The sequence below is a fragment of the Lithobates pipiens genome, unplaced genomic scaffold, assembly GCF_037356315.1.
Source record: "Lithobates pipiens isolate NorthernLeopardFrog02 unplaced genomic scaffold, aLitPip1_a1.2 Scaffold_22, whole genome shotgun sequence".
Taxonomy (NCBI): domain Eukaryota; kingdom Metazoa; phylum Chordata; class Amphibia; order Anura; family Ranidae; genus Lithobates; species Lithobates pipiens.
In genome coordinates this window covers 282,485,381-282,507,752 of record NW_027507784.1, presented here as the reverse complement: position 1 = coordinate 282,507,752, position 22,372 = coordinate 282,485,381, and positions in this window count along the sequence as shown.

The following is a 22,372-nucleotide window of genomic DNA, read 5'->3' as shown; positions in this document are numbered from 1 at the left end:
TATGAATGTATGATGGCACATCCACACCCATTCACTAAACTCGCTGAATAAACCGGGCAAGCCTACAAGCTGTGTGGTGGATCCAATACAATACAACACTCCCAGAAATGTCAGATGCCTATGTTCCCCATCTAGGCTTTGTGGTTCCTCTCAATGGCCCTACATCCATAGAGGACATGAATATCAAGACTTTTTAGGTGGTGTAGGTCTTCTACAGAGTAAACATTCCAGGAATGGGTGCTGGGCCAAGTAAAGCCTAGTACACACAAATGTCAGGTGGCATCGTCCAGTTAAATAGAAAGAGTCCGACCTGCAGCCCGTGTGTACTGCAGTTAGTCTGACAGAAGCCGGCCGCATGGAGGGGCATGAGCGAAAAGTGACTGCCAACTGAGTCCCAATCAATGCTCTCAGCCAATGGCTGAGAGTGCTGCCCGGAGTGTTCTGGTGGGGGGCCAATCCCAGCACAGCAGGTGAGATTGATATACTAACATCACAGTTATTACAGCGACTCCTCCTATGCTGTTAGTTTTATTTTGTTCAGCCCTGGGGGCACCCGTGCGGGCTTGCTCTTGAGTAACGCTGCTGCATCCATTGACAAAGAATGCATTACGGTAAAAAACCTTGAGGCTTTACAACCACTTTAAGTCAAATTCAGGTACTTACACTCCTTCCATTACAAAATGCACAAAATGATTTATAATGAGTACAGAGCTGCATTCATTTGCATCTTTTATATTTGATTAGAGTTCAGCTTTAACTTTAACATTGCTTAACCACTTGCTGACCGGATCACGCCGATATACGTTGACAGAAGGGCATGCACAGACATATTAAAGTGCCTGTACGTTGCCCTTTAACCACTTCAGCCCCGGAAGAATTTACTCCCTTCCTGACCAGAGCACTTTTAACTTAAAATTGCGTGGTCGTACAGCGTGGCTTCCAAACAAAATTTACGTCCTTTTTTTACCACAAAGAGAGCTTTCTTTTGGTGGCATTTGATCACCCCTGTGGTTTTTATTTTTTGCGCTATAAACAAAAAAAAGAGCGACAATTTTGAAAAAACTCATTCTTTTTTACATTTTGCTATAATAAACATCCCCCAAAAATATATATAAAAAAAACTTTTTTTCCTCAGTTTAGACCAATACGTATTCTTCTACATATTTTTGGTAAAAAAATAAAAAAAAATCGCAATAAGCGTTTATTGATTGGTTTGCAAAAAATGTATAGCGTTTACAAAATAGGGGATAGTTTTCTGGCATTTTTATTCATTTTATTTTTTATGTTTTTACTAGTAATGGCAGCGATCAGCGATTTTTATCGTGACGACAAATGCACTGATTCCTGTGTAGATTACACTGGCAGTGAAGGGGTTAACCACTAGGGGCAGTGTAGGGATTAAGTGTGTCCTGGGGTGTGTTTCTAACTGTGGGAGGGGCGTGGCTACATGTGACATTTCACCGATTACAGGGAGCAGAGATCTGTGGCACTGGCACTAGGCAGAACGGGGAGATGCTTGTTTACATTATCATCTCCCCATTCTTCCTCCCTGTGAGGCGATCGTGGGTATCCCCGCAGACATCAAGTCCGCGGGACGCGCGACCCAACTCGCGGAGCCTGGCCATCTCTTAAAGGGCAATGTACAGGCACGTGATTCTGCCTGTACGAGCCCTTCTGCCAACGTATATCGGTGTGAGGTGGCCAGCAAGCAGTTAAGAAGTGGTTTGCAGGTGTATGCCGCGAGCTCCGTGAGTGTGATCACAGGTCCCGCGGATTAGATGTCCACAGGGATACCCGTGATCGTCTCACGCAGAGGAAGAACGGGGAAATGCTAATGTTTACAAGCATTTCCCCGTTCTGCCTAGTGACACTGACAATGATCTGTAATCGGGAGTGGTGATCAGTGTTGTCACACACAGCCCCTCCGCCCCACAGTTAGAATCACTCCCTAGGACACACTTAACCTCTACAACGCCACCTAGTGGTTGACCCCTTCACTGTCAGTCACATTTACACAGTAATCAATGCATTTTTAATCGCACTGATCGCTGTATAAATGTGAATGATTCCAAAATAGCGCCAAAAGTGTCCCATCTGTCTGCCATAATGTCGCAGTCACGATCGCTGATCGACACCATTACTAGTAAAAAAAAATATTACTAAAAAATGATTACTATCCCCTATTTTGTAGACGCTATAACTTTTGCGCAAAGCAATCAATAAATGCTTATTGCAATTTTTTTTTACCAAAAATATGTAGAAGAATACGTATCGGCCTAAACTGAGGAAAAAATACTTTTTTTATATGTTTTTGGGGATATTTATTACAGCAAAAAGTAAAAAATTATGAATTTTTTCGAAATTGTCGCTATTTTTTTGTTTATATCGCAAAAAATAAAAAACGCAAAGGTGATCAAATACCACCAAAAGAAAGCTCTACTTGTGGGGAAAAAAGGATGCCAATTTTGTTTGGGAGCCATGTCGCACGACCGCACAATTGTCAGTTAAAGCGACGCAGTGCCTAATCGCAAAAGGTGCTCTGGTCTTTTGCCAGCCAAATGGTCCGGGGCTTAAGTGGTTAAAGTAGATGGCACCTTTTTTAGTTCTGACACCTCTAAACTAATGAATGCTGAAATATTATTGATTAGTATGGGTTATTGAATACATTCTTGTTTGCACTTATGAAATTAGTTAGGCACACCAGAAAAGGGGTAGATAAATGTAAACCTAGATTAGACAGTGCTGGGAGTGTGGTATTATTACCCAGCAACCTTTGCTCTGCGAGCGTTGTGTGCCGCCTAACGACAGACTCGGGTCTCTGCCGCGGTCACATTTTGCTGCGTAATGCACTGCCACACAGAGGAAGCTTTTCATTTCATCTTCAGATTGTCTGTCGGGTGAAGAGGCCAGTCTGTTGTCTTGACCTTTCCTGTGAATCTGCCAGCCGAGGATAGAATGGATCTATAACAAAATCACTTAGTAATGCACAAATCTCTTATATGTCCACAGACAAGCTCACTTATTAGAGCCTCTCCACGGCAAAAGTCACTTTTCCAAGCATCAGCAAATACAATTATTTTGACATTTCAGCAGAGAGTGGCAAGGCGGGTGGGAGGGGTGCAGCCATTTTTTCTTAATAATGTAATGATGATTCAGTCTGTCACTTCCTGTCTAACAATAACCTCATAATGAGTCTTGGAAAGTCCATTTTAATAAGCAAATTATACCTTCCTATTATTATATTCTACAACAAGGACATTTGAAGGCATAAACAAAGTGATTAAAACGCACAATAACAACTTCTTACCTGTGATATTTCCAGTTAGAGAAATTATGACATTTTAAAGCCAAAGCTACCATATTTGACTGTATATGTATAAGTGAAATTACCTTGTATTGAGATTAAATACCCAATAGGCAACCAGTGTAATGTTATCTGCAGCCTTGGAACTACACCTTTCTCCCCCTCTATCTTAAGCCATTGATGAGTCTATTTTCTTTGCTTCCAAAAAATAGCTTGATTTCTCCATCGACACAGTGAGTCAATGCCTCCCATAGCACTATTGTATTCTGGGGCGGAAGGGGCATGGGTAGCCTTCCAAGCCAGCAGAATACAATGAGGCTGCTAGTGGCTATAGCCCCTGGCAGTAATCACATATAGAAAAATCCGACAGGCTGGTTGTAACTAAGTCGATCAAAGGATAGACTTAGGTACAATCAGCCTGCCCATACATGGATCAAAATGTAGCCGGTCCCTGCTGACTCAGAAAAATTTCGATCCACGTATGGCTTTACCTGTTATACAGTTCAGATACACATCTGCCAACAAATCTTCCATTGTCTTTCTGCGATTCATTGTTAAGGTGATGTAGCCCAGGTCCTGTGTTACCATCTTCCCCTTTGATGTCCTTCTGAGCCCAGCTGCCTCTTCTGGGTCCTTGAAGCTAGCTCCAGATGACGCACGCCAGGCCCACCAACCAGCCAACCAAGACCTACAAAGGGAGGGGAAAGTAAAACTGGGAGTATGCTATAGGCCCCTTAACCAGAGGGAGGAGGTGGGGGCGGACCTCCTATCACAATTTGGATTAGCGGCAAGGATGGGAAGTGTCATTATAATGGGGGCTTTTAATTATCCAGACATGAACTGGATGGAAGAAACCACGCATTCATCTAAGGCTCACCAATTCCTAAATGTCTTGCAGGAAAATTTCATGGGTCAGATAGTAAATGCACCAACTAGAAACAAAGCGTTACTAGACCTGCTGAGTACCAACAATACAGACCTGATCACGGATGTGGAAATACGGGACAATTTAGAAAACAGCGATCACAGGTCAATTTGTTTCAGTATAAATCACACAAATAGGATACATAAGGGGAATACAAAGACGCTGAATTCCAAAAGAGCCAACTTCCCTAAACTATGATCTTTGCTGGAAGAAACTAAATGGGAAAAAACCTTAGGAACAAAGAACACGGAGGAAAAATGGGTAAGCTTTAAGAGCATATTAAATAAGAGTATTAGCCAGTGCATTCCAATGGGATTTTTTTTTAAAGAGCTAATAAAAGTCCTGGGTGGCTTAACTCCAACGTAAGAATGCATATAAAAGCAAAGGAGAAGACCTTCAAAAAATACAAGGCTGAGGGATCATCATCAGCATTCCAACTTTACAAAGAATGCAACAAGAAATGTAAGTGTGCAATGAGGGCGGCTAAGATAGAACACATAGCGGAGGAGAGTAAAAAAAATCCCAAGAAATTATTTAAGTACATAAATAGTAAGAACAGGACTGGAGAATAAAGGGACTGGAGGATATTAGTAATGAGGAAAGGTTAGGAGCACTGAAATTATTCTCTCTGGAAAAGAGACGCTTGAGAGGCGATATGATTTCAATGTACAAATACTGTACTGGTGACCCCACAATAGGGATAAAACCTTTCTGCTAAGGGAATTTAATAAGACACGTAGCCATTCACTAAAATTAGAAGAAAAGTGGTTCAACCTTAAACTGTAGATGGGTCTTTACTGTAAGAGCAGTAAGGATGTGCGATTCTCTTCCACAGGCAATGGTCTCAGCGGGAGGCATCGGTAATTTAAAAAAACTATTAGATAAGCACCTGAACGACCACAACATGCAGGGATATACAATTCAATACTGACATAAAATCACACACATAGGTTGGACTTGATGGACTTGTGTCTTTTTTTCAACCTCGCCTACTATGCCTCCTACTATGTAAATATAAGCAGTATAAAGCAGTTTTGTGACTTTATATTAAAGCTTTTAGGAGGAGATTTATTTCTCCTCTTACTGTCCTATGAGGCTGCAGGAACCCTGGCCCTCTGTCTGGACAGTACTGATTTGCCCTATGGTGATTCCATGCACCATCCCAAGAAAAACAAATCTATAACAATACACACACAACTGAACATGTGCAGAGTTCTCCCAAGGCTCTGTTCTATCAGGAAATGAATTGGGGACAGTGGAAGAAGGGCAGGATCAGAGAAGACAGGATCAAACAGCATTTTTACACAATGCAGAAGATTAACCCATTAGGTTCCACAGAGAGTATAACAGGCATGCTTTACTGCATATACAGACTGATGTTACTGTTGTGGGTTTAGTAACACTCATTTTCTCATTGCCTCCAGCCTACATGTGATTATATCTCCTGGCATAATGATCACAATATTGAGAACATATCTAAATGATTTCTGATCATCAGCGGGGTTGAGCTAGGATTGAGAGTCACCATCCAGGCACAGTGTTGGCTCTCAAATGCAGGATGCTCCAATGTCTAAATGCAAATTGAGGGTTGGGAAATCATTAATAATTAGGATAAAAAGGTGGCAGATCTCATATTTTTCATCACTGTTGTGCCAATAGTGGACAACTTGAGCCTATCATGATATTTACTGTACTGTAGCTGTTTGAGGACCACTCCCTCCCCCCTTTTCATAAGAATGCTTACAGCTGCTGGTTGTTGAAACCCTATAAATCTGCCCCTTTACTCCTGTGTGAACCAGCAAGCAAACCAGTGGCAGTGACATATTTTATAACATCTTGGGCTTACAGACCTTCACTCTTCCAAAAAGGATTTTTGCTCCCTGTAACCTCCCCATCCTCCACAATACGAAAAGGCCCCGCTCTCCGTTATAAAAGAACTGTCAGAAGAAGAGAAGCGTGACACAGCGGGAGCCTCCCATTGCGCGGAGCGGCCCGAGAGCGAAGAAGAGACGCCGTGGAGGAAGGTGCCGGACGAGAACACCGGAGCAAGAAGAAGCGGATCGGAGGAAGACGAGGATCAGAGGAAGAAGAAGATGGAGGAAGAAACCGAAGGATGAAGAAAAGAAGAAGGAAGAAGACCAGAAGAAAGAAGATGAAAGAAGACTTTAATAAAGGACTTGTCAAAGACCGTCTCCTGTCATTTTTAACACTTTTTTGTCACTTTTTTGGTGAAATGTTAGGGGTACTTTTGTACCCCCTTACCATTTCGCACAGGGGGGAGGCCAGGATCTGGGGGTCCCTTTGTTAAAGGGGGCTTCCAGATTCCAATAAGCCCCCACCCGCAGACCCCACAACCACCGGCCAGGGTTGTGGGGATGAGGCCCTTGACCTCATCAACATGGGGACAAGGTGCTTTGAGGGGCTACCCCAAAGCATCCTCCCAATGTTGAGGGCATGTGACCTGGTACAGTTCAGGAGGGGGGCCGCTCTCTCATCCCCCCCTCTTTTCCTGTGGCCTGCCAGGTTGCATGCTCAGATAAGGGTCTGGTATGGATTTTGAGGGAGATCCCCACGCCATTTTTTTTATGGCGCAAGGTTCCCCTTAAAATCCATGCCAGAACTGAAGGGCCTGGTATAGATACTGAGGGGGACCCCCACTCCATTTTTTTGGGTGCGGGGTTCCCCTTAATATCCATGCCAGACCTGAAGGGCCTGGTATGGATTTTGAGGGGGGCCCCCACGCCATTTTTTTTTTGGCGTGGGGTTCCCCTTAATATCCATACGAGACTCGAAGGGCCTGGTATGCTCTTGAAGGGGAACCCATGCTGTTTGTTTTTTTTTTACATTAAAGTCGTGTTGTAAGTCGCACTGTGATTCACACTCAAGTCGTGTCCAAGTTGCCTCCCAAAGTCGTGCTGGAAGTCGTGTTGCCCCTGTGTGAATGGACTGTTATGATCCTATGACTATCTGTATCGAACTGTGTCAAAACGAAAACAAAAATAAAGCATTTATTTATGTTGGATCTTTCGTTTTTCGGATTCTGTGCTTTCATTATTGTTTGTCAAAACGATAACAAAAATACCTGAAATTCGGACGAAAATGCATTTGGACGAAAACGAATGCACATGTCTACCACCAACCCAGATGTGCAGTTTATCTCTCCCTGTCCTGTTCCCTACCACCTCCTTGTGATGACATCACTTTGCTTATGGATCCTGAGAGAACCTGCAAAGAACCTACACATTGACAGCAAATAGAAAGTGTCCACATCACATAGGTAGTAATGTGGACACTCAAAGAAGAACCCTGCTAAAAGAAAACAGAAGGGGAGTGAAGGATCTGGACCTGAAAGTCAGATGAGTGCTGATTTGGATAAGTAAAAAGGGTATTTAGTGGGATGGGCATGAGAGGGGGTTGTTTTTTTTCCCTGAAGTTGGGCTTTAAACAAACCTATGGATTGTGTATGTAATAGCATGTATTTGATTACAGTGAAACCAAGCCAGGTCCAGGAAACTACAGTGTGCTCTGCAGAGTGGATAGTGCAGCAGGTCTTTCTTTATGGCAAAGGGAATTTAGCTATATAGATCACTGTCTCTTGATTCAGGTTCTTGCTGAGGCTGGCTGTGCAGTAAAGGGTGGTAAAATGTGCATTTTTCTGCATTTTATCATAACATGACACAATTAGGGCTAGTTTACACTAATATTAGTACACTAGTATTTATTTTCTAAATAGGTTCCTGTAAGCTAGTACATTGTTGGTTCACTTACCTTTTCCTTCGATTTCCCTTCTAAATGTTTTTTTTCTTTGTCTGAATTTCTCACTTCCTGTTTCTCCTCAGTAAACTTCACACCATCATCCCAGCGGTGTTTAGTCAGCCAGAACAGCTTACTGAGGAGGAACAGGAAGTGAGAAATTCAGACAAAGAAAACAAAGAAAAAAAACATTTAGGAGGGAAATCGAAGGAAAAGGTAAGTGAACCAACAATGCACTAGCTTAAAGGAACCTATTTAGAACCTTTACAACCCTTTTAAAGCAGGGGATTAAATTCTTGCATCAAAGTGAAGGTTTGCAGCCATAGCATGTGTACACCCCATTCTACTGCCTTTGCAACTTAAAGTAGAAGTTCAACCAAAAATTAACTAACTCTAAATCTACTGGCATCACATTGTAAAACTAATCTATCTAACCCTGTAAAGCAAAAATTATACATACCTTTTCTGAAGCTGATCTGGTCCGGTCTCCAGCGGCGGATGCTGTGTGTAAGAGACAGTCGATGGCTGGGAAATTAATGGGAAGTGACGTCACCCATAAACTTACTATGGGGTTTTCGTTGTTGGCTGTGTCCTCTGCACCCGCCTCCACCTCGAAGCCACTGCTGACAGCTCAGTGTGGGATTGGACCGGCTGCAAAAAAGGTATGTATAGGGATTTCTTCTTTACAGGACTAGATAGATTCGTTTTAGAATGTGGCTGCCAGTATATTTAGAGTTATGCCGCGTACACACGATCGGAATTTTGGCCAGCAAAAGACTGATGAGAGCTTTTCATCGGAAAATGCGACTGTGTGTATGCTCCATCGGAATTTACCTAGCCGAATTCCCACCAGCAAAAATTTGAGAGCATGTTCTCAATTTTCCCGATGGAAAAACTTTCTATCGGAAATTCCGATCATGTGTATGCAATTCCGACGCGCAAAAACTCACGCATGCTCAGATTCAACTACGAGACGGAAGCTATTGGCTACTGGGTATTGAATTTCCCTTTTCTAGTCCCGTCGTACGTGTTGTACATGTTGGACGATCGGACTTTGGTATGACCGTGTGTATGCAAGACAGCTTGAGCTGAATTCCGTCGTAAATTCCGTCAGAGAAGCTTTCAGAGTTTATTCCGACGGGAAGATTGCTCGTGTGTACACGGCATATGAATGCAAAGGCTGAAATGGGGCGAATTCCCCTATCCACATCGAGTTTGTACGTCACCGCGTTTTTGACGGTCGGAATTTGGTGTGACCGTGTGTAGGCAAGAAAGCTTGAGCGGAATTCCATCAAAATTCCGTCAGGAAAACCATCAGACCTTTTTCCGACCATAAATCCGATCGTGTGTACGTGGCATTAGTTTTTGGCTGAACTTCTACTCTAAGGGGAAGAGGTTGTAAAAACGCAGCTCAACTTTTACTGCAATGCCCCCGCCCCCCCCCCCCCCAATGGCATGTGTAGATGAGGCCTTTGTGAGTTGCTGTGCCATTAATTTATGACAAAAAAAAAGAAAATACAAAAAAAAACAAAGCCAAAAAAATAAAAAATGCTAAACCATCTTGCTAAGCAACAAAATGTGCAATCTCCAAGAAAAGCAGCAGGTCTAAAATAACCTGTTCAACATGTTGTCATAGAAGAATTTCAGCATATGTATGGATATTTATAATTGAAATCTGACTTCCAAGCACTAGCTTATGGAATTTTGTTTGCTTCTGTTTGAATTTCTGCACATGCACACAAAGATCAGTGTATGCTGCATGGTACAATACCCCCTCCCCAGGCCTATGACTTAGCTAGGCTTCTCTCAAGGTTAACAGTGTAAACTTAAAGCAGATTTACTCCTACCTGGTATGCGCATTTAACCACTTGCCGACCGCCGCACGACGATATACGTCGGCAGAATGGCACGGGCAGGCATATGGGCGTATATATAAGTCCCTGCCTGCCCGCGGGTGGGGGGCCCGATCGGGCCCCCCCCCGGTGCCTGCGGCGGTCGGCATTCCGTCGAGAGCGATCCGGGATGAGGGGGCGGCCATTCATTCATGGCCACCCCCTCGCGATCGCTCTCGACGAATGGAAATCCCCGGTGACATCACTTCCTCTCCTGTAATGTAAACACAGGAGAGGAAGTGATGTATTCTCTCCTCCGTGTCGGTATTTTTCGTTCCGACACGGAGGAGAGCGGATCGGTGAGTTGCACCAACACTCTACACACACAGTAGAACATGCCAGGCACACTCACACCCCCCCTTTACCCCCCGATCACCCCCCCAATTACCCCTGCCCCCCAGTCACAGTGACACCAATGTCATTTTTTTTTTTTTTGCATTGGTGTCATTTGTGACTGTAATAACTGTTAGGGCAGTTAGAGTTAGCCCCCTTTAGTTCTAATGTGCCCCCCTAACCCCCCCCAATAAAGGTTTAACCCCGTGATCACCCCCCGTCGCCAGTGTCACTAAGGCTGGGTTCACATTGCAGCGGTTTATGAGAACGAATGTGATTCGCACCGCACTGCAGTGCAAATCACATCCGATCTCTGTGCGATTCGAGTTCAGCCATTCGCCGCACCCGCCACACCCGCCGCACCCGCCGCAAATTCGCACGGGACCCTTTTTTTGGCCCGCAGCAGAATCGGATCGCATGGGTGTTCACACCATGCGATCCGAGTTTGCAGATCGCACTGCGATATGCGAACTGATCTGGGGGTGTCAGTAACATTTCACTGACACTCCCAGCAGTTCGCATAGGGCAGTGTGAACTGCCGCCGGGAGGCATGCGATGCGGGAACCCGCCGCGGATTCGCGGCGTTTCCGCATCGCTCCAGTGTGAACCCAGCCTAATAAGCGATCATTTTTCTGATCGCCGTATTAGTGTCACAGGTGACGCTAGTTAGGCAGGTAGGTATTTAGGTTCGCCGCAGCTTTTTATAGCGCCAGGGACCCCCATATACTACCGCATAAAGCCCCCTGATTGCCCCCTAGTTAACCCTTTCACCAGTGATCACCATATAACTGTTACAGGTGACGCTGGTTGGTTAGTTATTTTTTTATAGTTTCAGGGCACCCGCCATTTATTACCTAGTCTCAGTAGTGTACCCCTAAATTTAGGGGTGTCTACTTTCCAAAATGGGGTCATTTGGGGGGGGTTTGTGCCATCTTGGCATTTTATGGCCTTCAAAACTGTAACGCCCTTAGAAAGCCTGAAGGCGGTGCTTGGTTTTCGGGGCCCCGTACGCGGCTAGGCTCCCAAAAAGTCCCACATATGTGGTATCCCCGTACTCAGGAGAAGCAGCAGAATTTATTTTGGGGTGTCATTTCACATATGCCCATGGCATGCGTGAGCAATATATCATTTAGTGACAACTTTGTGAAAAAAAAAAAAAAAAAAAAAAAAGTTTGTAATTTTCCCGCAACTTGTGGCAAAATATAAAATATTCCATGGACTCAACATGCCTCTCAGCAAATAGCTTGGGGTGTCTACTTTCTAAAATGGGGTCATTTGTGGGGGTTTTGTGCCATCTTGGCATTTTATGGCCTTCAAAACTGTAATAGGTAGTGAGAAGTGAACTCAAAAATTTACGCCCTTAGAAAGCCTGAAGGCGGTGCTTGGTTTTCGGGGCCCCGTACGCGGCTAGGCTCCCAAAAAGTCCCACATATGTGGTATCCCCGTACTCAGGAGAAGCAGCAGAATTTATTTTGGGGTGTCATTTCACATATGCCCATGGCATGTGTGAGCAATATATCATTTAGTGACAACTTTGTGAAAAAAAAAAAAAAAAAAAAAAAGTTTGTAATTTTCCCGCAACTTGTGGCAAAATATAAAATATTCCATGAACTCAACATGCCTCTCAGCAAATAGCTTGGGGTGTCTACTTTCTAAAATGGGGTCATTTGTGGGGGTTTTGTGCCATCTTGGCATTTTATGGCCTTCAAAACTGTGATAGGTAGTGAGAAGTGAACTCAAAAATTTACGCCCTTAGAAAGCCTGAAGGCGGTGCTTGGTTTTCGGGGCCCCGTACGCGGCTAGGCTCCCAAAAAGTCCCACATATGTGGTATCCCCGTACTCAGGAGAAGCAGCAGAATTTATTTTGGGGTGTCATTTCACATACGCCCATAGCATGTGTGAGCAATATATCATTTAGTGACAACTTTGTGTAAAAAAAAAAAAAAAAAAATTTTTTGTCATTATTCAATCGCTTGAGGCAAAAAATAAAATATTCAATGGGCTCAACATGCCTCTTATCAATTTCCTTAGGGGGTCTACTTTCCAAAATGGGGTCATTTGGGGGGGTTTTGTACTGCCCTGCCATTTTAGCACCTCAAGAAATGAGATAGGCAGTCGTAAACTAAAAGCTGCGTAAATTCCAGAAAACGTACCTTAGTTTGTAGATGTGACAACTTTTGCGCAAACCAATAAATATACAATTATTGACTTTTTTTTTACCAAAGACATGTGGCTGAATACATTTTGGCCTAAATGTATGACTAAAATTGAGTTTATTGGATTTTTCTAATAACAAAAAGTAGAAAATATCATTTTTTTTCAAAATTTGCGGTCTTTTTACGTTTATATCGCAAAAAATAAAAATCGCAGAGGCAATCAAATACCATCAAAAGAAAGCTCTATTTGTGGGAAGAAAAGGACGCAAATTTTGTTTGGGTACAACATTGCATGACCGCGCAATTACCAGTTAAAGCAGCGCAGTGCCAAAGTGTAAAAAGACCTCTGGTCATTTACCAGCAAAATGGTCCGGTCTGAAAGTGGTTAAAGTGTTTGTCTAGACAATTTTATTTTATTTTTTCGTTTTGGGTAAAGTGGGACAGGTTTAGACCTTACGTCAAGTTTTTTTGTCTGTCTGTAACCCAGTGGGGAGATTCTCCCCTCTATTTGTTCTGGTGACCAATGTCACCAAGAAAGAAAAAGAGAGAAATGCAAGATTTTTGCTCTGTCCCCGAGGTCAGGGGAAATGTGTAAAGATGGATTTCCTATCACTTTGGGAGATTTCCTCTGACATCCTCTAACTTGTGTCCCTGGGACTAGAAGTGAAAGAAAATTTCCCCAATAGTACACAGACATCAAAACAGAAACGGTTTTAACCCTTCCTTACTCTAATCGTAACTAAAAAAAAATGTATGTATAGATTTTAAAAACCTAACCCTGCTCAGAAAGACCAATAAAAATTAAGGATTTTAATTTTAGGCATTAGCTGTCTTAGCTTAGCGAAACATTTGGGCTCTGCAACATGCATTCCATAGCAAACCCTACTTATTATTAAAACCAGTGTATCTATACATAGGGGGTTATTTACTAAAGGAAAATCCACTTTGCACTGAAAGTGCACTGAAGTAAAGTCACTGTAGATCAGAAGGGGGCATGTAAGGAAAATACAGCATTTTAGCTTGCACATGACTGGATGATAAAATCAGCAGAGCTTCCCCTCATTTCAGATCTACCCCTTAGATTTAGAGAGACTGCACTTCCAAGTGCACTTGCAGTGCAAAGTGGATTTGCCTTTCGGAAATAACCCCCATAGTGTGCATGCAACACAGACATAGTATAAAATACCATGAGCACACAATATGATTGTGTGTGCGCAATAAGCACACCGACATACACGCTTATCTGTAATTTATCCCCAATGTGTGGATTGAACCTTTTTTTATCCTTTTTAACCCCTTCACACCACCTCCTGGTGGCGCTTTAACCACTTTACCCCCTTCCTAACCAGAACACTTTTTGCGATTCAGCACTGCGTCATTTTAACTGATAATTGCACGGTCGTGCGACGTGACTCCCAAACAAAATTTATGTCCTTTTTTTCCCACAAATAGAGCTTTCTTTTGGTGGTATTTGATCACCTCTGTGGTTTTTATTTTTTGCGCTTTTAACAAAAAAATAGTGACAATTTTGAAAAAAACGCATTATTTTTTACTTTTTGCTATAATAAATATCCCCAAAAAATATTTTAAAAAACATTTTTTTTCCTCAGTTTAGGCCGATATGTATTCTTCTACATATTTTTGGTAAAAAAAAAAAATCGCAATAAGTGTTTATTGATTGGTTTGCGCAAAAGTTATAGCGTCTAGAAAACAGGGGATCGTTTTATGGCATTTTTATTGATCTTTTTCTTCTTTTTTTTTACTAGTGATGGCGGACACATCGGACAATTTTGACACATTTTTGGGACCATTGGCATTAATACAGCGATCAATGCTAAAAAATTGCATTGATTACTGTAAAAATGTGACTGGCAGTGAAGGGGTTAACCACTTGGTGGCCCTGAAGGGGTTAAGTGTGTCCTAGGGAGTGATTCTAACTGTGGGGGGAGGAGGGACTGTGTGTGACAAGTCGCTGATCAGCGCTCCCGATTACAGGATCCCCATTCTTCCTCACCATGAGACGATCGCGGGTATCCCCATGGACATCGGGTCCGCAGGACCCACCATCTTGGACCTCTCGGTGGGCAAGCGCATGATCCGCCTCTTAAAGGGCAACGTACAGGTACGTTAATCTGCCTGTACGTGCCTTCTGCCGTAGTATATCTGCATGAGGTGGTCGGAAACGGTTATGTGGGCAATTATGCCTGGGAGGTGGTGCAGCTTCTCTATAATAGAACCTCTGTGATTGACTCTGACAACAATTACACGATCAGGAGTCTGTCTTGATGGCTCCTGATCAGAAGCCGTGACAAACAGCTGCCGGTGACAGCTTGGTCATTGAGCTGGACATACATAATGAACGTGCTTTCAGCACATAAACCAACCTCAGGCCGCCGTGGACACATACACTATATTACCAAAAGTTTACACGCACATGAACTTTAACCTCCCTGGTGGTAATCCCGAGTGTGGCTCAGGGTGAATTTTCATTACCAAAAGCGGTAACCCCCGAGCCACACTCGGGATTGCATCGCAGTATCCTGGGAAAGTTACTTACCTTGTCCCCAGGATCCTGTGATGTACTTGTGTTTCAAGCTCCGTTCACTGCGAGAGTCGCAACGCACAGGGACGGAGCCCAGCGCCAAATTCAAAAGGTCTATTTACATCTATGTGTTGGGGAAATGCATTCATTATGATTGACACACCCAATGTGCTAAGGCTACACATGACAATTCACCACAGTGCATCACGTTACAAATGCTTGGCAAACCCTATTTTTTGTGTTGATGTGCTGGCAGCTCATTCATTTCAATGGGTGTCGTTAACACAATATGCGTTAACGTGCAACTTAATACACATTAACACACATGTGTTGATGCACCTTAGGAATGTAAAAAAGGCCCTAAATAATTCTTTCTTACATCCTCTAACTGACATTGCAAAAAAATGACGGATGAAATCTAAATGACTGTCATGATCAACACAAAATATTTCCTTTCCTCTGCTATATAAAGATACTGGGCGTTCATTAAAGCGGAGTTCCCCCCAAAAATGGAACTTCTGCTTTAAGTGAAGGCGACCCCCTGACATGCCACATTTGTCATGTCATTTTCTTGGGGGGTGGGGATGGATACCCTCTTTTTAGAGAGATCCAGCTCCCACTTCCACCCGGAGCGCTGCAGAGCCGGAAGAAAGTTCAACTTTCCCTCCTCCCTCTCGCCAATCATCTTTGACATGTCACAGGTCCCAGAAGATTGCCCGACCAGCCACAGTGTGCAGCGCAGTGCGTGTCCAACTGTAAAGACACAGCCGGGCACCCACAGTGACAATGCCGGCGCCACAGAGAGGAGGGAGAGCGGGGCTTCGTACGCTTCATCGCTGGACCCTGGAACAGGTAAGTGTCTGATTAATACAAGTCAGCAGCTACACTTTTATAAGGGTGGAACTCCACTTCCGGACCACTGCACACTTATATACATCCTTACTTTGACAGGAGATATCGTTGTTATGGCAGCAGCTAGCTGCCATAACCCCGGTATCTTCGTGTTCGGCCGGCGGTCCGGTTTCTGATAAGAGTGGTCTCTGTGGCAGATCTGCTGCCCGATCACCTTTATCAGTGGTGGGAGAGGTCCCCCCGCCATGTTTCGTTGCCCTCCACTGCAATCGGATCTTCACCCTGGCTAAGCATGGAGACAAGTGAGGGGATGATGGCCCCCACCCGTCACCCGTCTCCATAACAATGCAGGATGGAAGCGACGTCAAAACGTCACTTCTGCCCACAGCTCTTAAAGGCCCATTTTTTATTTTTATTTTTTTCTATTTTTTTTTTTTTTGCATTTTTGTGTAAATATGAGATCTGAGGTCTTTTTGACCCCAGATCTCATATTTAAGAGGTCCTGCCATGTTTACATTCCTTGTAATAGGAATAAAAGTGACACAATTTTTTTATTTTTTTTAAACGGTGTAAAAATAAAAATTAAAAGGTAACTTAAATAAGAAAAATATATATTTTTTTAAATATGCCCCGTCCTGCCGAGTTCATGTGCAGAAGCGACCGCATACATGAGAAGCGCCAGCATATGAAAACGGTGTTCAAACCACACATGTGAGGTATCGCTGCAATCGGTAGAGCGAATGCAATAATTCTAGCCCTAGACCACCTCTGTAACTTAAAACATGCAACCTGTAGAATTTTTTTAATCGTTGCCGTTGAGATTTTTTAAGGGTAAAAGTTTGTCGACATTCCACGAGCGGGCGCAATTTTGAAGTGTGACATGTTGGGTATCAATTTACTCGGCGTAACATTATCTTTCACAATATAAAAAAAATTGAGCTAAGTTTACTGTTGTCTTATTTTTTAATTCAGAAAAGAGTATTTTTCCCAAAAAAGTACGCTTGTAAGACCGCTACGCAAATATGGTGTGACAGAAAGTATTGCAATGACCGCCATTTTATTCTCTAGGGTGTTAGAAAAAAAAATTATAGTGTTTGGGGATTCTAAGTAATTTTCTAGCAAAAAAAAATGTTTTTAACTTGTAAACAACAAATCTCAAAAAGAGGCTTGGTTAAGTAAATCTCTACCTTACGCTATAATGCACAATAAGACCTGTCATTGATTTCCTATCCTTCTGTATTGATATTCTGTGAAAATCTCAATAAAAATAATGGTTAAAAAAAATATATATATATACTGGACGTTGTGCAACAAAATTATCATCCCTTTACCCAACAAGCAGCAAAATGCTGAAGACTAAACAGATCAACAAGTGCATCTCACAGATCCACAGACTGCTGGCGCTCTTAACCAAACACCTGCTCTCATACATAATTAAATACTTAAATATATAAACAACTAGCAGGAAAGCAAACACATATAATAATGAGCTGAAGCAATAGTGCACTGGAAGGAATGAACTTAAACACAAGCATGATGTTAGTGCACAGTAAATACACAAAGGTTCTTGTTTATTAACACTGCAATACGTGATAATGTTCTGTAACTCATGGAAACCTCAGAAATCATCTTTTATCACATTTATGTAGATCTATCAATAACGTTAAATCTGCAAAAATTAACTTTTTACGGCATATGACAAAATCTTTTTGTACCATTTCTTGGTTCCCAATACAAATAGTTTGTAAACAAAAAAAAAAAAAAAAATCAGCAACAATACATTCCCAAAATAAATACCACAATATAGCAACAGAATAAAATCTCGAAATAATCGCTACCTTTTATCAAAAGCATCCCAGCTTCAGAGCCCATTCACACAGGGGCAACTCCTGATCCGACTTCAGGTCGCCCCAAGTCGCCTCAGGTCGCCTCAGGTCGGACAACATTTAAAAAGCAATGTAAGTGAATGAGAGCCGTCTTAATGCACACTACTGAAGTCGCTCCGACTTCAGAAAAGGTTCCTGTACTACTTCTATCCGACTTGTAGGCGACCGGTACCCATTGATTTCAATGGAGATCGCCTCCAAGTCGGATCTCCGTCTATACGGAGGCGACTTTGACAGAATTATTAGCTCTGAAGGGGGAACTCCACGGCAAATTTCTGAAAAAAATTTGGCGTGGGTTCCCCCTCCGAGAGCATACCAGGCCCTTAGGTCTGGTATGGATTCCAAGGGGAACCCCCTACGCCGAAAAAACGGCGTGGGGGTCCCCCCCAGATCCACACCAGACCCTTATCCGAGCACGCTACCCGGCCGGCCAGGAAAGGGGGTGGGGACGAGCGGGCGGCCCCCCCCTCCTGAGCCGTACCAGGCCGCGTGCCCTCAACATGGGGGGGGGTGCCTTGGGGGAGGGGGGGCGTGCGGCCCCCCCACCCCAAAGCACCTTGTCCCCATGTCGATGAGGACAAGGGCCTCTTCCCGACAACCCTGGCCGTTGGTTGTCGGGGTCTGCGGGCGGGGGGCTTATCGGAATCCGGGAGCCCCCTTTAATAAGGGGGCCCCCGGATACCGGCCCCCCACCCTATGTGAATGAGTATGGGGTACAATGTACCCCTACCCATTCACCTGTGGAAAAAAAGTACAAAAAAAAAAAACACAACACAGGGAAAAAATATTTTATTGCACAGCTCCGGGGGTCTTCCGTCTTCGAGGGTCTTCTCGCCGGACTCCTCCGCTATCTTCTTGTAGCTCTTTTACTAGCGGAGGAGTCCGGCTTTCTTCCTCCCCGCCGCCGGCCTCTTCTCCCGACTTCGGGGGTCTTGTCCCCCTCTTCGGTTCTTCTGCCGGGCCACCGCGCCTTCTTATAGCTCTTTTACAGGCGGTGGCCCGGTCTTCTGCTGCTGTCGCTGCCGCCGCCGCCGCCGCCGCCCGTTCTTCTTCTTCTTCTTCTTCTTCTTCTCCAGGAGATGTTGACACGACGCTCTCTCCGGCCACAATGCCAGGGACGCGCTCCGCTGCCACTTATATAGGGACAATGGGGCGGTGTCACATGGGTTGATGTCACATGGGTTGGTCACATGGGTTGATGTCACATGGTGACCCCGCCCCCTTACCATGTGACATCAACCCATGTGACCAACCCATGTGACATCAACCCATGTGACACCGCCCCATTGTCCCTATATAAGTGGCAGCGGAGCGCGTCCCTGGCATTGTGGCCGGAGAGAGCGTCGTGTCAACATCTCCTGGAGAAGAAGAAGAAGAAGAAGAAGAAGAAGAAGAACGGGCGGCGGCGGCGGCGGCGGCGGCGGCGGCGGCGGCAGCAGCAGAAGACCGGGCCACCGCCTGTAAAAGAGCTATAAGAAGGCGCGGTGGCCCGGCAGAAGAACCGAAGAGGGGGACAAGACCCCCGAAGTCGGGAGAAGAGGCCGGCGGCGGGGAGGAAGAAAGCCGGACTCCTCCGCTAGTAAAAGAGCTACAAGAAGATAGCGGAGGAGTCCGGCGAGAAGACCCCCGAAGACGGAAGACCCCCGGAGCTGTGCAATAAAATATTTTTTCCCTGTGTTGTGTTTTTTTTTTTGTACTTTTTTTCCACAGGTGAATGGGTAGGGGTACATTGTACCCCATACTCATTCACATAGGGTGGGGGGCCGGTATCCGGGGGCCCCCTTATTAAAGGGGGCTCCCGGATTCCGATAAGCCCCCCGCCCGCAGACCCCGACAACCAACGGCCAGGGTTGTCGGGAAGAGGCCTTTGTCCTCATCGACATGGGGACAAGGTGCTTTGGGGTGGGGGGGCCGCACGCCCCCCCTCCCCCAAGGCACCCCCCCCCCATGTTGAGGGCACGCGGCCTGGTACGGCTCAGGAGGGGGGGGCCGCCCGCTCGTCCCCACCCCCTTTCCTGGCCGGCCGGGTAGCGCGCTCGGATAAGGGTCTGGTGTGGATCTGGGGGGGACCCCCACGCCGTTTTTTCGGCGTAGGGGGTTCCCCTTGGAATCCATACCAGACCTAAGGGCCTGGTATGCTCTCGGAGGGGGAACCCACGCCAAATTTTTTTCAGAAATTTGCCGTGGAGTTCCCCCTTGAGCTCATTCTCTGCTTGGCCTCGGCAAAAGTCGCCTGGCCTGGGGCGACTTGTAAGTCGTCCCAAGTCGGGCTTGAAGTCATCACAAGTCGTTTTGAAGTCGTCCCAAGTCGCGCTGTGATCTTAACTCAAGTCGTGTCCAAGTTGCCTGACTCAAGTCGCCTACAAGTCGTGTTGCCCCTGTGTGAATGGGCTCTCAGGCAAGTGGCTGTGCTTAGGCTGAGAGGTGCATTCTGGGATAATGATGTCATCAGTTTGATTCAGGCAGGAAGAAACCTTTCCTCTCCTAATGATCACTTAGACTGTACCATTGTGATACGAATATGATGACTACTGCTTTAGCTCCAGGAAATATATCAATGTATCATCTAGGGCAAGGGCCTCCAAACTTTCTAAACAAAGGGCCAGCTTACTGTCCTTCGGACTTTAGGGAGGCCGGGCATTGGTGTCAGTGGGAGGAATAGTACCCCATTGTTAATGTCAGTGGGAGGAATCATGCCCCATCGATGGTAGTGGGAGGAATAGTGCCCTATCATTGATTTCAGTGGGAGGAATAGTGCCCCATCGTTAGTGTTCGTAGGAAGAATAGTGACCCATCATTGGTATCAGTGGAAAGAATAGTGCCCCATCATTGGTGTTCGTAGGAAGAATAGTGCCCTATCATTGGTATCAGTGGAAAGAATAGTGCCCCATCATGGTGTCAGTGGGTGTAATACTGCCCCATCATTGGTTTCAGTGGGAGGAATAGTGCCCCATCATTGGTGTCTGCAGGAAGAATCGTGCCCCATCATTGGTTTCAGTGGGAGGAATAGTGCCCCATCATTGGTGTCTGCAGGAAGAATCGTGCCCCATCATTGGTGTCAGTGGGAGGGATAGTGCCCCATCATTGGTGTCTGTGGGAGGAATCATGGCCCATCGATGGTAGTGGGAGGAATCGTACCCCATTGCTGATGTCAGTTGGAGGAATGGTGGCCCATCGTTGGTGTCTGTAGGAAGAATAGTGCCCGGCATTGGTATCAGTGGAAAGAATAGTGCCCTATCATTGGTGTCAGTGGGAGGAATCATGCCCCATCGATGGTAGTGGGAGGAATCATACCCCATCGATGGTAGTGGGAGGAATCATACCCCATCGTTGATGTCAGTCAGAGCAATAGTGCCTCATCGTTGATGTCAGTGGGAGGAATAGTGCCCCATCGTTGGTGTTCGTAGGAAGAATATTGCCCCATCATTGGTATCAGTGGAAAGAAAAGTGCCCCATCATTGATGTCAGTGGGAGTAGAAATTCTTCATCATTGGTGTCAGTAGGAATAATAGTGCCCCAATCATCATTGGTAGTAAGAGGAATACGGCCCCATTGTTGGTGTCAGTGGGTGGAATAGTAATTGAGGGCAGGGACTGGTATAAGGCATTAGCATTAGCATTTTCTCTTTTCCTAAAAGCTAAATAGTGTTATCCTATGTATTGCAACAATAATTGAACAAACATTTTTAATTTTTTTGGAGTTTCTTGGAGCAAAAACTCTAATAAAATGCTAATGCCCCTAAAAGCTTCAAAATGCTTCTACCATTTTTTAGTGAGCTCAAAAAAAACTGGAATAAAAATGCTGGGTGAAAAATGTTGATAATAGCTTTTTTGTGCCAGCTTCTAGTAGCATTTTAGTAGCTTTTAAAAGCATTTAGAAGCTATTAGGAGCATTTACGAGCATTTAGGAGCATTAAAATGTTCTAGCGTTTCGGCAGTACATGAAAAAAAAAGTAAAGAAAAGCTGTTAGTAGCATTTAGAAGCAGTTAAGAGCATTCAGCGTTTTTTCTGCTGGAAAAATGCTCCAAGAAACTCTACAAAAATAAAAAAAAATTCTGCTCCTAGATACTGAAGCTCAAAAAATGCTATATTGCACTTTTAATTTCGCACTTTTCATTTCACGCTTTTCAGTTTGTTCTGAACGGCCGTTCGTCAACCAGCCATGTTGCGGAATCGGAGGAGATAACGTGTTATTTATTTATTATTGGCCTTGGAGTTATTGCTTTGACATTATTTTTTTGGTTGAATAATGATTTGATTTGGTATATTTTCTATATTTTTGGATGCATAGAATGCACTTTTTGGTTAAAGGGATTGTAAAGTCAAATTTTTTATTTTTTTAAAATAACAAACATGTTATACTTACCTCCACTGTGCCACTCATTTTGCACAGAGTGGCCCCGAACCTGCTCTTCTGGGGTCCCTCGGCGGCTGTCTCTGCTTCTTCCCACAGGTGCTTCTCACGTTCATGCGAGCTCCCTCGCATTGGTGAGAAGCACCTGCGGGTGCGCTCCCGTGATACAGCTGGCGGCTATAGCCGCTCGCTGTATCACAAGGCCCCGCCCCCGGCGCGCTGCGTCATTGGATGTGATTGACAGCAGCGCGAGCCAATGGCTGCGCTGCTTTCAATCCATCCACTCCAGCCAATCAGCGGCCAGGCTGAGCGGCGAAGAGAACGGCGGGGGGAACGCGGGATTTTCGAGGGGTCAGGTAAGTAAAATGGGGGGAC